The sequence below is a fragment of the Lagopus muta genome, chromosome 1 (genome assembly GCF_023343835.1).
Source record: "Lagopus muta isolate bLagMut1 chromosome 1, bLagMut1 primary, whole genome shotgun sequence".
NCBI lineage: Eukaryota > Metazoa > Chordata > Aves > Galliformes > Phasianidae > Lagopus > Lagopus muta.
Genome location: NC_064433.1, coordinates 87,044,033 through 87,057,597, shown reverse-complemented (window position 1 = coordinate 87,057,597; position 13,565 = coordinate 87,044,033). Strand labels below are relative to the sequence as shown.

General features: G+C 51.1%; 1 protein-coding gene and 1 pseudogene across 10 annotated transcripts in view; both read right to left on the bottom strand.

The window, feature by feature from the left end:
• The window catches only part of BBX (BBX high mobility group box domain containing), a 140,080-nt gene extending 135,647 nt beyond the window's left edge, over nt 1-4,433 (bottom strand). For 2 of the 10 annotated variants that reach the window (XM_048965898.1, XM_048965908.1), the window contains exons 1-2: nt 3,329-3,520; nt 1,822-1,894 (exon numbers count right to left, since the gene is read on the bottom strand). The gene's annotated coding sequence lies outside the window, so the exon portion shown is untranslated. Of the gene's footprint in view, nt 1-1,821; nt 1,895-3,112; nt 3,245-3,328; nt 3,527-3,726; nt 3,772-4,410 lie in introns of those variants that run through there. The other 8 variants (XM_048965814.1, XM_048965806.1, XM_048965861.1 and 5 more) reach the window with 7 other exon arrangements.
• Nucleotides 4,434-4,623: 190 nt separating this feature from the next.
• Nucleotides 4,624-5,611, bottom strand: LOC125696142 (serine/arginine repetitive matrix protein 2-like; annotated as a pseudogene).
• Nucleotides 5,612-13,565: the final 7,954 nt, after the last annotated feature.

Here is a 13,565-nt window from a genome sequence, read left to right as displayed (position 1 = left end):
TTTTAAGCTATGAGGAAATATACTTCTCAACCTCCTCTAAAACTTCCATCGTGCCTTTTTGTTCAAAAGGACACTTTTCTTCGCAATTTGTTCGTTCCAGATCAATATTAGGCAAGTGCTACACTTAGCACTACACACAAAACGGAGGCCCACTGGTCTTAGAAGGTGCAGGCAGATGATTATCTCCACTTCACTTCTAAGACTGAACTCCCATGCACACAGAAGGCTTCGTCATATGAAACTAAAGCTACAAAATGACTGAAGAGCCCACCTCAAGCAAAGCCTCCATGGTGCCCTTGCCCATTATTGTTCACCACTGCTCCAAATAAAAAAGAAATTATAGGCTCTTATAGACCTCTAACCTGACTCTTACCTGAAAACACAAAATTAAGCCCAAAAATCAGCATATGTATACTCAGCTCTGAATAACAGTTTGAAGCTTACCAGCCAGTTTTTGAATTTCCCAGTGTGTTCTTACTTTGGGAAAATCACTGCATCAATTACACTACGCAGAGCAGGATGTCAGTAATGCTATAGAACAGAAAGCAACGATCTGTCACAAAGAATTTCAGTAGTTTAATCTGGTGTTTATAGTCTCAGACCTACACGCACCAATCCCACCGCCCATAACATCTGGAAAATGGAGATTTGGGTGCAGTTCTACAGGAACCAAAGGAAAGGCAGCACTGTATCTCCCCTACCTCCCCACAGCCATAATCCCAGCCTGAAGAACAGGTCCACAGCCACAGCATCACAGCTGCTCCCTGCAGCCCCCTTCTTGCTGGCGTGTTTGGGACCATCACTTAACACAAGTCTGCTGTACTCTGACTGGAAAAGGTCACGTTATTAATCCTTCATGTTTATGAGTGCTAAGCTTATCCCAAATGCATGTCTCATCTTGTTTTCTGTTAAGTATACAAAATTGCCATTAAAAAGAAGTGTGTGTGTGTTTCATCTCCCACTTCCTTATTTTAGGCCCAAAGCAGTTCAGTGCCAGTGTGGGCAAAGGTATGAAAGGTGCTCCGTGTGGCACACGCTTCATACTACCTGTGAACACAACCCCACAAATGTACCACCTCTCCTTTACATGACCTCATCAATCCAGCTCCAAAACCAAATTCTTTATCAGAAAGTGTCAGAACTTTTCCACAGCATACGGAGAGAACAGGAAGCTGCACACTGGAAGGTGAGGAATACTATTAAGTCACTAAGATTCATCTTTCAGATTGAGAGGTATCTGCATTCATCAATGCCAAAAGAAAAAAAAAACAACAACAAAAGAACAGCAACACAGAAACAGTATGGGTGGAATTCTAACGAACGCTGTTTACGTTTAGAACCGAACAAACTCCTGCTGTAGTAGCACTGCTGCTATGTCAAACTTCTTGCTGATTCCTGAACCACAGAAATTTCCCATCATCTGCTCCAATGGTTGGTATTTTCCATGTTTTTCCCCTCACCACTATCTCAGCAAGTTTTTGACCGCCACACTGCACTCTGCACATCTTAATATTACTTTGGTTCAAAACTTCATCTCTAAGCCAATGAATTCATCATCCTTACAAAATAGGGTTCAAAAAAAGTAAGAGACAAAGCAGCACTGAAAGGACGGGAGATGCAGTGATGCACAGGTTATTCTGTTTGACACCTGTACAGAAACTTTGCAAGCCAGCTGCTGCTGCCAGCACCTGGAGAAGACATGTTTCCTGAGGTAGCAGAACCCAAATGAGCATCTTCCATGTCTGAGGCAGCACCGAGAGCTGCTCTGTCTCAGGAGCAAGAAGCGAGCTCTTTTTCTGCGCGTATGCTTTACATACTCACCCAGGAAGGCAAGTGGAAACTACAGACAGACGAAGATGAAGCTGTCTCAAAGCCTTTGTCATGTGATAGTGACCTATAAAGTATCAAATAAATGCACACCATCAGCACACCGTCATTTTACAATATCACAGCCCGCCGCGGCACTGATGAGAGGAGCGGTCCCAAAACTTGAGGGCAGCTTTCCCCTCGCCCCACCCCACCTGAGCTCCGAGCACATCACGGCAGCAGCAGGAAGCCTTTGGGAAGGCGCAAACAAAAGATGCACCGTGGCTGCGGAGGGCACAGGGAGCAGGTAGCCGTGCGTGCAGCAGCAGCAGCAGCAGGGTGGGTTATTCCTCCTCCCTCTGCCCGGCGGCAGTTGGGTGCACACGCAGCACTGCCAGCAGCACGCGTAGGGTTGCCCCACGCGAGATCATCGCCGCACGGGAACAAGGGGCGAGGCGGAAAGTTGCGCACGGGGGCAGCGGGCAGCACCGGGCGGCCGCAGGTACCGGAGCCCGAGAGAGATGGCTCCGGGCAGTGCCCGCAGCCCCGGGCACGGGGGCCCAGGCCGCCGCCCGTGCGAATTGTAGGGCCAGCGGAACCCGGGCTGCGGGGTGGGGTGGGAAGGAAAGGTATTAAATATGGAGCGAGGCTGCCGCCAGCCGGGGTTCGCCGCGGCTCTGCCCCCACAGAGACACCTCTGGTCCGCCGCCGGTCCCCATCAAGTTTGCATCTTAGTTACAAAATGTCGATCTCGAAGGCTGACAAGACACAGGGAGACGTGGAGAGGAGCGGAGAGCGAGCGAGCGAGAGTCAGGGAGAGAGAGCGAGAGAGAGAGAGCGAGCGAGCGAGAGAGAGAGAGAGCGCAGAGAGTCCATCTTGCTTTGAGGGGGGAGGAGAGCGGCAATAATGCAGCGCATAAATCTCGCCCTCCCGGGGGGGAAACTCTGCCCAACACCTTTGGGGGCGGGCGGCGGGGCCGCGGGGTTCGGGGCGCTGCGAGCCGCCCCCCGGCGGGGCCCGGCCGCGGTGGTGGCAGCGCGCACCTCCCGCCGCTCCCCTCCTCCTCCCCGCGGGCCCGGGCGACGATCCCGCCGCCGCCGCTGCCACCGGGAGGAGGTGCCGCCGCCGGGAGCAGCGCGGAGCCCGGCCCCCGCCCGGCGCCGCTCGGTGCCGCCGGGCTCGGCGCGGGCCCCCGGCGGCGGGGCTCGGACGTGTCACCGGCAGGACGGGCAATGGTTTCGGCGCCCCAGGCCCGAGTGACCGCCGCCGGCCTGGCGGGGCCCCGGCCTCCCCGCGCGCACTCACCTCCGAAAAACAACTTTTACACGCGGGCCTCCCCCGGAAAAAGTCGCGAATCCGCCCCTCGCGCGGCTCAACCCTCGCGGCCCCCGGCCCGGCCCGGCCGCCGGGGGGAGCCGGGCTCACTCGCTCGCTACCCGCCGCGCGGGGCGGAGGGCGGGGAGCCACCGCCGGTGCTGCCTCTCGCCCCTCCGCGCGCGTCCTCGCATCGCCGCCTTTTACCTTCCTCGCTCGGCGGAGCGGCATTCCCAGCGCAGACCTGCTGCCGTGCGGCGCCGGGATTAGCGGCGCTGCCCGCCCGCTCCGTTCCTCGCCGCCAGCCCTTCCTTCCCCGTCCTCCTCCTCCTCCTCCTCTTCCCCGCCTGCCTACCCCGGATCGGCTCTCCCAGCCGCCGCGCAAGTTTCATACATTGCAAATCAACCCGAGAGGAGGAAGAGCGAAGCGGCTGCCGGGGGGGAGGAGAGCGGCGGCGACGGGCTGCGGGAGAAGGGCTGCTCCCCGTAAGGCGGCGCGACCCGGGCTCGCGGCGCCGAAGAAGAGCCCGGCGCCCACCCGGCGCCCCTCGGGGCGGCCCCCGCCAAGTTTTCTGTCACCGTCGCCCCCCGATGTCACCGCTCACCTCCGCGGCCTGCCGCTCCGCCGCCAACTCGCCGAGCGGACCCCCCCGTTTAGCCCCGCCCGCTCCTCACCGCCCCCCGGGGCCGGGGCCGCCGCCGCCCCGGGCGCATCGCCGATGACTGCCGGAAAACGCGCAGGCACCCGACTCCCCGCCCGGCCCGGCCCCGGGGCCGCCGTCTCCTCCACCGCCGCGGCGGGCGGTACGCGGTGCTCTCCCCGGCGGCCCCCGATCCTCTGTCCGCCCCCCGGCGGGCGATGCCGCCCCTCGGGATGAAGTTTGCCCGCCGCCCTGTCAGCTCGGCGGCCGAGCAGCCGCCGATGGCTCGCCCTCCTCCTCCTCCTTCCCCTTCCTCTCCGCGGCGGCAGAGGTGCCCGCTCGCAGCGCAGCCTGGCACCGGCCGGCCTACCGCTGCCTCCCCTCCGTCACAGCTCTCCGCGTCTCGCCGCGAGCCCACCCGCCCTCCCCTGCCCAAACTTTCCGACGCGGGCAGCGGCCGCCCGAGCGACAGGGCAGTGCCGGCGGCCGCAGCCGCACAACGCACGCCGAGCCCCGCGCCTCCCCGCCGGCCGCCGCCGGGGCCCGGGGGGCTGCCCGGCCGCCGGGGCGCGGAGAGGAAAGTGCGAGGCGCGGGCACCCCGCCGCCCCCCGCTCGGCCGCTCGCCGCCCGCGCTCCCACGCACTCACCTCGGCGGGGCCGGAGAGCGGGCAGGCAGCGCGCCGCTGGGCCGGAGCGAGGCGCGGCGCGCGGCGGAGCCCCTCCGCCTCGGCGCCCGCGGAACGCGGCTCCACACAGAGCCATGCAACCCGGGCAGAGCCACAACACTCCCCGGGATATAAGGCGGCCCGCCATTGGCCGGCGCGCTGAGGGACGGGCCCGGCAGCCATACAGCGCCGCCGTTACACCCGCGGCCCGCCGGGGAGCCGCCGGCGCACACACACACACACACATACACACACACACACACATACACACACACACACACATACATACGCACACAAACACACATAGTCCCCGCACACGCTCACACAAAGATTGCCGAGCGGGGCTCGGGGCGGCCGAGCGGGGCAGGTAGCGGGGCCTCCCCGCCAGCAAGGCGACGCGGGGCGCTGCCGCTGTCCGCCGGCCGCTGTCCGCCGGCAGAGCGGGGATGGCCGTGAGAGAGAGCTACGCGTGCCCCGGGCGGCGCCGCGGGGCTACGGGGTGCGGGCACGGCCCGTTCCGACCCCGCACGGCCGCCCTCGCCATCCCGGCGGGCTCCCGCGTCCCCGCCCGTAACTTCCTCTGTCAAGTTGGGAGCGGAGAAGTTGTGGCGGGCGTTGCTGCTCGGCCCCGAGGCGCGGTGCCGGGGCCCGGGCGGTGCGGAGGCGGGCGGTGGTGCCCGGGTGCTGCGGGGCGCGGCTGGGCGCAGAGGGCCTCGCCCCGGCGGGCTGCGGGCTGCGGAACCGCCGAGTGCAGCCGGGGCTGCGGCTGCGGGCGCTGGCGGACGGCAGCGGCGCCAGGGGGACGCTGCGGGGTTCGGCGCGATCTGCGTGGAAAAGCTCCGTTCCCCTCACGAGGCGCTCGGATGGGTGTGCGTAGCGATGCGTGCAGCGTGAGACCTCCATGCTTCCAGCGTGCTGGTTGTTCTTGCAGGTGGGAAGCAGCTCTTTCTCCAGGCGGGACTCGGGCTCCCGGCATAGAACGGAGGGTCAGAAATAATAATGTCAGCGGAGACTGGAGTGTGGCTGTTTGTTTTCACCGTGAAAGAGCAAGATGTGTACCTCACACCTTTGCACATCTGACACCGAGGACGGTGCAGAACTTAATCTGTACGTTCTCTGTCATGAGCTCATTCCATTGGATCTTTTTGACTCCATCCCATTGTTTTCGACCCTGTTCAATCATTTCCCTGTTCTTTTTTTTTTTATTATTGCAGTTTTTCTGTGCAGCAAAACTATATTAAATAACTGTGAAATAATATTTCTTATGTCTGAATAAAATGGTGGCATAAAGCAGAAAGCTGATGCCAGAAAATGGAATTGTGTTGGTGCTTCTGAGAAGTCATTCTAACTCAGCCTGCACGTGTTTTTTTTTTTTTTTTTTTTTTTTTTTTTTTTGTTGTTGTTGTTGTTGTTTGTTTGTGAAGATGTAAGAAAAGTATTTGAAAGTGTTGTAAGGAGAGATGGAGTCATCAGCACTTGAATGATACCAAACCGATAGGATAAGTGTACCCAGTGATGAGTGTGTTCCACCCCATTTTCTTCATGCCCAGCACTGGGACAGCAGAGCTGGAGTCAGGTGCATGCCAGGCTGCCAATGGCAAAGCAAGGCCTACAGCATCCATTGGTGACATGCGAAAAGGCTGGCCTATTTTTTCAGCACATCTTCCTTCTATCATTTGCAGGCTGTGAAGTGCTTTGCTGTTGTGGGTAAGCAGCACCTTTTCAGTAGGCACAAGCAGCTGCCAGTAAGAAGGAGAAGCCCAAGCAATTAGCGCTTCCACAGTAGTTTTTCCCTCTCGCTCTTAGTGCTTTACTTCTCTGATTCTACTCATTTTAATAGAAGTATACCGCGAGGCCTCTCATACCTCTTCATTGCTAAGATCATGCCAAATAGGGAACCGCTGAACAACAGATGTGATTTAGGTGTTCAGTAGTATACGTAAAATTCACTTCAACTTCTCTTTAGGAGGACTCTCCACTACAACTAGTGCCCTCTGCCTATTTCAAAGAGCTGTCACCTCTTTGGACACCTCGCATGCAACGTAGTTAACAGCTATACGGAATGGATGTATGTGCTGCTAACCAGAACCGCCGCATTTTGCGTCCACTATGTGCAGTGGGAAGCACAGCACTTCAGGAGTTGCAGGCAGCCACCTAAGGGACCTGCAGCAGCAGGAGTATTTTGTCACCCTGTATGAGAGATGAGTAAGCCAAGGCATGCTAGTGCGGTCAGAAAATAAAGTGCCTGAATTTCTGCTGCCTGAGATTTACTGTGTCTGCAGTGAGAGAGGGGACTGTATTTCCCTGGGCTGTCAGTCAGGGCCTTCTGCACACACTGAGGTCATAGAATCATAGAATCTTAGAATCACAGAATCATAGAATGCTAGAATGGCCTGGGTTGAAAAGGACCACAGTGATCACCTGGTTTCAAACCCCCTGCTATGTGCAGGGTCACCAACCACTAAACCAGGCTGCCAGGGATGACGGGAAGAAGAAGGGAGTGGGAGAACAGTGAATAATTCTGGCTTTCCATTTACGATTTTAGGCAAATTAGTCTCTTTGCATGCCTGCTTGGAGGCATTTCTGGCACTAGTCAGCCACTGCTACCAAAAGTTGTATGGTGCCATCCAGGGCCCGCAAGAAATATTTTAGGAGACAGCCAGTATGTGCTAAAATTTTTCAAATTATTTGGATATTATTCGTTGTTTTAAAACTTCACAGGAGTTTCGCTTTTAGTCTTTTCAGCACAAACTTGCATTGTTAAATGTCACTTTCCTGGCACTTCCATGGAATTGGGATTAAAAGTTTGGTGCCTCCACCTGATGTCATCATCTGCTTACATGTATGCCTGTGTGTGGCCGGCACCAGGCTGCACAAGTGTCCTTCAGCAGAGGTGAAGCAGTCTGCTCAGCTGCACACACACTAGGGTCTGGGTCTCCAGCCCCCTGCATCCGGGGCATTTGCTGGAGTTTCTTAGGGTTTGCCTGTCTTGCACTCAACTGGCAGTGGAACTCCTTTCACCACGCAAACTCATGTCCTTTCTTAATTCATCCATGGCATGACAAGTGGCCCGTGGACAAAAGATCTGTGCTCAGATCACAGCCTTTTTGGATGTGCTCAGGTCTGAGCGGGGAGCTCAGACTCAGCTGCAGCCTGGGTCTGCAGGCCCCAGTTCCTCCAAACACCGTGTGGCCAACTGAGGGCAGGAAGGCTGTAAGGCATCTCTGCCAGCACATGCTTCATCTGCACCGAGCTTTGGAGCAGCCTGGAGAAGAAAGGCTGAGGCAGATGAGGCCTTGCTGAGCCTGTCCCACTGCTGCTGCTTTTTTCTTGTGACTCGTGCCCACCCACGGTCCAGGGACAAGTGTGGCACCCTTCAGGTTAAAAAACAGTGGAGCAGGACGACGCATTAGTCGGCCTATTTTCCTCCTCAATGCACTTGTATAACATGGTAACATTAATATCAATTTATGTGCAAGTGCTGAAGGGAGGAGGCATTTTATCTGGCCTAAAGCTGCAGGATATCCACCTCAGAGCAGGAGCAGAGGCACAGGATTGGTGCAGAACTGCTGTTCTTCAAGAACCACACTTTCAGGAAGTAGCCCTTCCCACCTCAGTCCCTTTTAGGAATGCTTTCAGTTTCTTGAGAACTCAGCAGAGGTTTGTAGAAGTCAAAGAAGAGGCCAGCTTCTGTTGGCTTATCCACAGGGGACTGTATTTCTTTGCTCCCATCCCCTACTTCTGTTATTTTAGAACATTAAAATTGTCAGGATGTTTTCTTCTCTGTAATTTCTAGATGCTATTCCTAAACGTCCTCTAGCTGTGCACCTACTTCCTGCTGCCTCCTATTAACTCTTCTTCTCGTTTTTATGCCTCTTTTTACTAGCAGAGCAGCAATAACTGCAACCCTCTGACAAAGCCAGCTACCAAGATGTTGGATTTTGCAAACTATCTCTGGCCTAAGCTGCAAGCAGTTTATCTAACAGGTGAAACAAGAGGGCAGGAGGGGAATGGGCAGGTGAATTGACTTGACAGGAATCTCAAAGTATGGTAGCAGCAAAATCAAGAATAAAATCTGGGCTTCTAAGACTCAGTGCATTGTTCTGTAAATTTTTTTCTCTGTTGCTCTGAGATCTCTCTTTCATAGTGCTGCCCTTTTTCAGAGAAACAGTACTACACTTTCTCGAGCTACTACTATTTATTTTTTTCCTGCCTCAGAATTGAGCAATAAGTTAGCCAGGGCATCCAGGACCATACAAGCCTATCACTGCAGTGGAGATTGCTTCTGATTCCACAAGACATTCAGATGTACATTAAATGGATATATGTTGGCTACTTACGAGTGTAGGTGAAATATGCAACTGCGAGCACAGCACTAAACTCGGTAGATTTTCCTTGTCATTGTACAAGTACTCTACGCTACAGAAAATATGTAAATCAAACAGGCCTGCTCACCTGAGCTCGTGTAGCCCTTTGAGTTAGTCCAGTGCAGGCAAATCAGTTTCCACAGCTGACAAGAAGAGAGCAGCCGAGCTCACTCTCCGTAAAGACTGATGCTTTCAGACTCACTGACGAAGTCCCTGTGAGAAGCTGAGCCACAGGACCGCAGCCTTCCTTTAGTCCTTTGATTTTGATTCTTGTAACGTTAAGTCTCATGTAAAGTGCCATGTTATTTAACTGTTTTAAGCACAGAAAGTAATTAGAATGCTTTTTTCATTTCAGAGCTACTGAGTAGCTTTCTCCTTCCTCCACTCAGGGGCCTCTTTATCCTATCTGTTTCTTGTGTTATTCAAACATTTACTTATTTGCTTGTTTTCCCTTTTCTATAAATGTTCGTGGTACTTTAAAGAAACTACAACTCCAGCCTCCAGGATCCCAACAGAGACTTCAGGCTGCTTCACAAAGATATATTTGCTTCTGTCTAGAGGAACAAGGACAACCAAGGAGCAAAACATTTTTAGGCTGATAAGCCCACTGCTTAGCTGAAGAGGATGTCATTGAGCCTGTGTTCGGCCAGTGCCAAGTTCCTACAGCTACTCAAATGAGAGAGCAGCACCTATTAGGTGTGAGCATGAATTCTTACAGCTTGGTGGACCTGATGGACGCACGTCTCATTGCCCCACTGCCAGGCCTGCAGATCCCCCGGGTCTGAGACCATGCACACTTCTTTGGCAGCACAGTGCTGCTACCATTTATAAAGTAAACATTGCAAGTGACCATTTGACCCTAAATAACAAGAGCATGCATCAGTCTCTTAACCACTCAAAGACATTGTATTTGGCTCATAGCTTGATATATAGCAGCTCTACCGTTAGTGATCCTGTTCATCTCTACACGTGAGAGGTCTCAAGGAGGCAGGGATCAGCATCTTATTCCCTCAGCTGGTGGCCATGAATAGTGCGGTACGGAAGTCTTGGCTCACCTCCGGGCAGAGGGAAGAGGAACTCATTCCTCAGAGCCAAGATGGGAGACAATACCTAGCTATCCCTTTTTGAGGAATTGCTTTTGAGATGAAAATTACTAGCTTTGAAAAAAATGATATAGAGAGAGGAACAAACATGGATGGATTTTGAGGCCTTCCAGGAAATACGAAAATAAAAAAAAAGAGAGAGAGAGAGAGAGAAAAGAAACAATTCATGCCTTGGACAAGTGTAGCCCACTATAAATATTCTTGCAGTAGCAAGGCTATTCACTGCTTCAGTGCATCCAGGTGAGATGCCTCATGAGAGGAAATTAAACCAGAACATGCCATTGTTCTGTCCCACTGGGTTAAAATGGGCAAGGTGAAACCTAAGAAGGGCACTTTGCTCTGCTCCAACAAGGACCATTGGCAGGCCAGCCAGTAAGAATGAGCCCATTTGGAAATATATAGGGTGCCTTGCTCTGTGCTTCTTAGCGTGGCTGTTCCCAGAAGTTTGCATTTTGGTTTCCCAAATGACATGCAGAAGTGAGGAAGATACTGTAATCTATGTAGCAGACAAATTCCATGCTGTCTGCCATCCCTGCTTGTCTCAGCCCACTGGTGGTATATTCCCTTATATATTCCCCCTTAGTCACAACTCCTTGCAGCTCTTGCTGAAGCATTTGTTTGTGTGGAGCTGATCAATATTTTAAGTTTTGACTTCATCAGCAAACATTCGGTCTGGTAATATTGGGCCATTCTTTTCAAATGGTGTTTTTTTCATGTTTGAGGAACTGTGTTGAGGAATATTATTAATACCTTTATCTGCATGAAAATCTGAAATGTTCAGAATTTTTATTTTTAAAACATTTTTAAAATATTTCATCTTAAAACAAACAAACAAAACCCTTAAAAATACTTAAACCAGAAATACAGTATTTTGTAGGGCAGTTTCCTGGTTCTCAGTGTCAATTGTTTGCTTCAGTGTAGGTTTTGGAAAAATAATTAGGTTAACACAAGTAGTTTTGTTTTCCTTCCATTACCTCCTCTTACCCCACTCTCCCCCCAAAACCGTCCAGCGATTTGAAAAATTGGTGGTTTGCATAGTTTTGCCTTATTTTGCTTTTCAAATGGAAGTTGTGGGAAGGCACGCAGAAACCTTAGGTGAGATTTATGGTCTGTGGTGGATGTCCATAAAGAAACTTTAAACCTGTGACTTAGTTGAAGTTCTGCTGAGAAGAATTCAAGTTGTGCACGCTCCACAGAGCTCAGATTAAGTTTATAATTATTTTTCCTTCATTCTTACATTTTTGGGCTGACTTGTTGCTTCCACTCCACTTTTCCTGCCTACATAAAAACATTATTTTTGAAAGTACCAGAGCACCTTGCATATAAACCTAAGTCCCCATCAAAAGGAGTTTTATATTCACATCTATTGATTTGGAGGGAACTGTTCATGCCCGTAAGTTATGCCTTGGCATGACCTTGGCACTTCCAGAAGATCTGTCCATAAACAAGAAACCTATGTCCCCAAAGGTCTGTCCATCTCTGTCTTCCTTATGAAGCCTGAGCCTTGTGCCAGGCACATTTCTTGCTCCAAAACTTTACATTTAGTGAGCGAAATCCTGACAGTGTGAACAGCAATGATGCGAGCTCTTTTGCACTACAGTGAGGTGTTTTCCTGCTTGCCAGGACCTCTTATTTTGTAATAGAGATGCCAACAGCTTGTTTGGAGATGCAGTCTCAGATTTCTCAGTCAGCCAGGGCTGCGTCCTAAATTTTTGTTACTAGAAAGAATTGAAGGAATTGGTTGTTACGAACATGTTTGCTCATATAGCTTTGGAGTTTATTTTTATTCCTTCATTTTCTTCACTGTGCTTCCGTGTGGATAGGCAAAGTGCTGAAAGCCAACCAAGAATCGCCCCCCGCTGCCCCATCCATGTGAAAGACCATCTCTGCATTCTTCCGTAACTTCAGTCACAAGAAAACACTTCTGGTATTCGTGCTTTGGGGGTACAAAGCCATTTTTGTCCAAACATTGTGTACGATGATTACTGGAGTGGGTGGAGCTAATACTCCCTTTAGGGGAAAAACCACACCAACAGTGCTGGTGGAAAGCTCTAGGAGGCAGCGCCAACAGTGCCAAGCAGAAGAGCAACAAGAGAAGCTCATGCAGCACAATAGGCCTAGAGCAGGGTGACCAGCAGCGAGTCACTCACCCAGATGATCATTGCAGTAAATAGGGACTGTAGGAGCAGATGAGGAAGCAGACAAATTAATCAAGGTCCTCATTCCTTGTGGAATTTGGCCCTAAGGATTTTGAGGCACTGCCTCTGAGTTGCAGTCTTTATATGTTTTTCACTGCTCCAAGTGGTGAGAAAATAGGTATTGTGTCCCTTTTACAAGAAGAAAACTGAGGCACAAAGAAAAATGACACTTTCCAGGCTACATTAGAAGATGCTGATCCAAGAGGACATTGTATTGAGTTTTCCCTGGTTTTAAGTTGCAGACATAAACTCAGAAGCATCCCTGTCTTCTATGGGTGCTCTGTGAATTGGCTCAGAGATCTTCCAGTGCTGGTCAGCATGACGGAATGAGTTTAGTGTTTCTAATATTCACCATGCTTTCACTTTTCTACTTATGTCATTGCCACACACTTGCATCTGTTCTCAAACTGGCATTCAGTTCACTCTCTTGGTTTGGTTCTGCACCAGTGCAACTCCTCAGTCAGCTGGAAACAGCTTTCTAAAATGTGTATTTACAACACTCTGCATGCATTACTTCGTTAAAAAAAAAATCATGAAATAAGAAGCTAACTCATCAATGTATATACACACGTATAGAAGCACTTCTTGTCTTCCCTCACAAACTGATGTACACAGTTAGCAGCACTGTGTAAAAAGAGTCCAGTATGAAAGTCTCTTGAAATTATTGGAAAGGATCACATAAGAGTCAGTCAGCAGGAGGCAGTTAGAAAACCTTTGCTGTTTGAATGTGATTGGTATCATTTAGATCTCAGCATCTTTGGATCCACACATGTAGGTGGTACACACGCGAATAGAGGAGTAGAGAAGAAACAGTGGATGTGCAAACTCTTCTGTTTCTTTTTCTTAACACATAGAGGATTAACTGGTGTGGAAAGTGTTATTTCCTTAAGGACAAACCATCATAGTCTTTCATGTTATGGTTGACAGAAAACCCTTTACCTTTCTATTGCAAATGAATCCATTTCCTTAGAATATTTTCATGTTTCTTGGGCAACATGAAGCAAGCAGAATGTCTGTCTTCATTGAGCTGTTTGCAATTACTATCAAAATAAAAAGTTTAATTGTAAATGACATCCTCACATGGGCATTCTCTTAAAAACAAACAAACAAGAACAATGAGCAAACAAGCAAAAAGTGTCCAACCAACTTCCTGGCAAGAAGCAAAGGGTATTGGTACAAATATCAGCTTTGCTTAATTCCACATGCAGTTCTCCTTTTCAGGAAAACAGCAGTGCTTTTTGTGGGGTCTCTAGCCACACACAGGCAGAACCCAATTTTGTGTGCCAAGTTTGTGGAGCTATAATATGTGTTGGCAAGCTCTTTCTCAGCAGTTACAATGAGCTAAGTAAATGCCCACCAACACAAGCAAGATCTCCACAGTGCCACCTGCCTGTTAAAATACTTGCAGAATTAATACTGGCCTGAGCTTCATTATTCACATTATACAAGTTTATAAGCAGAAACAGCTA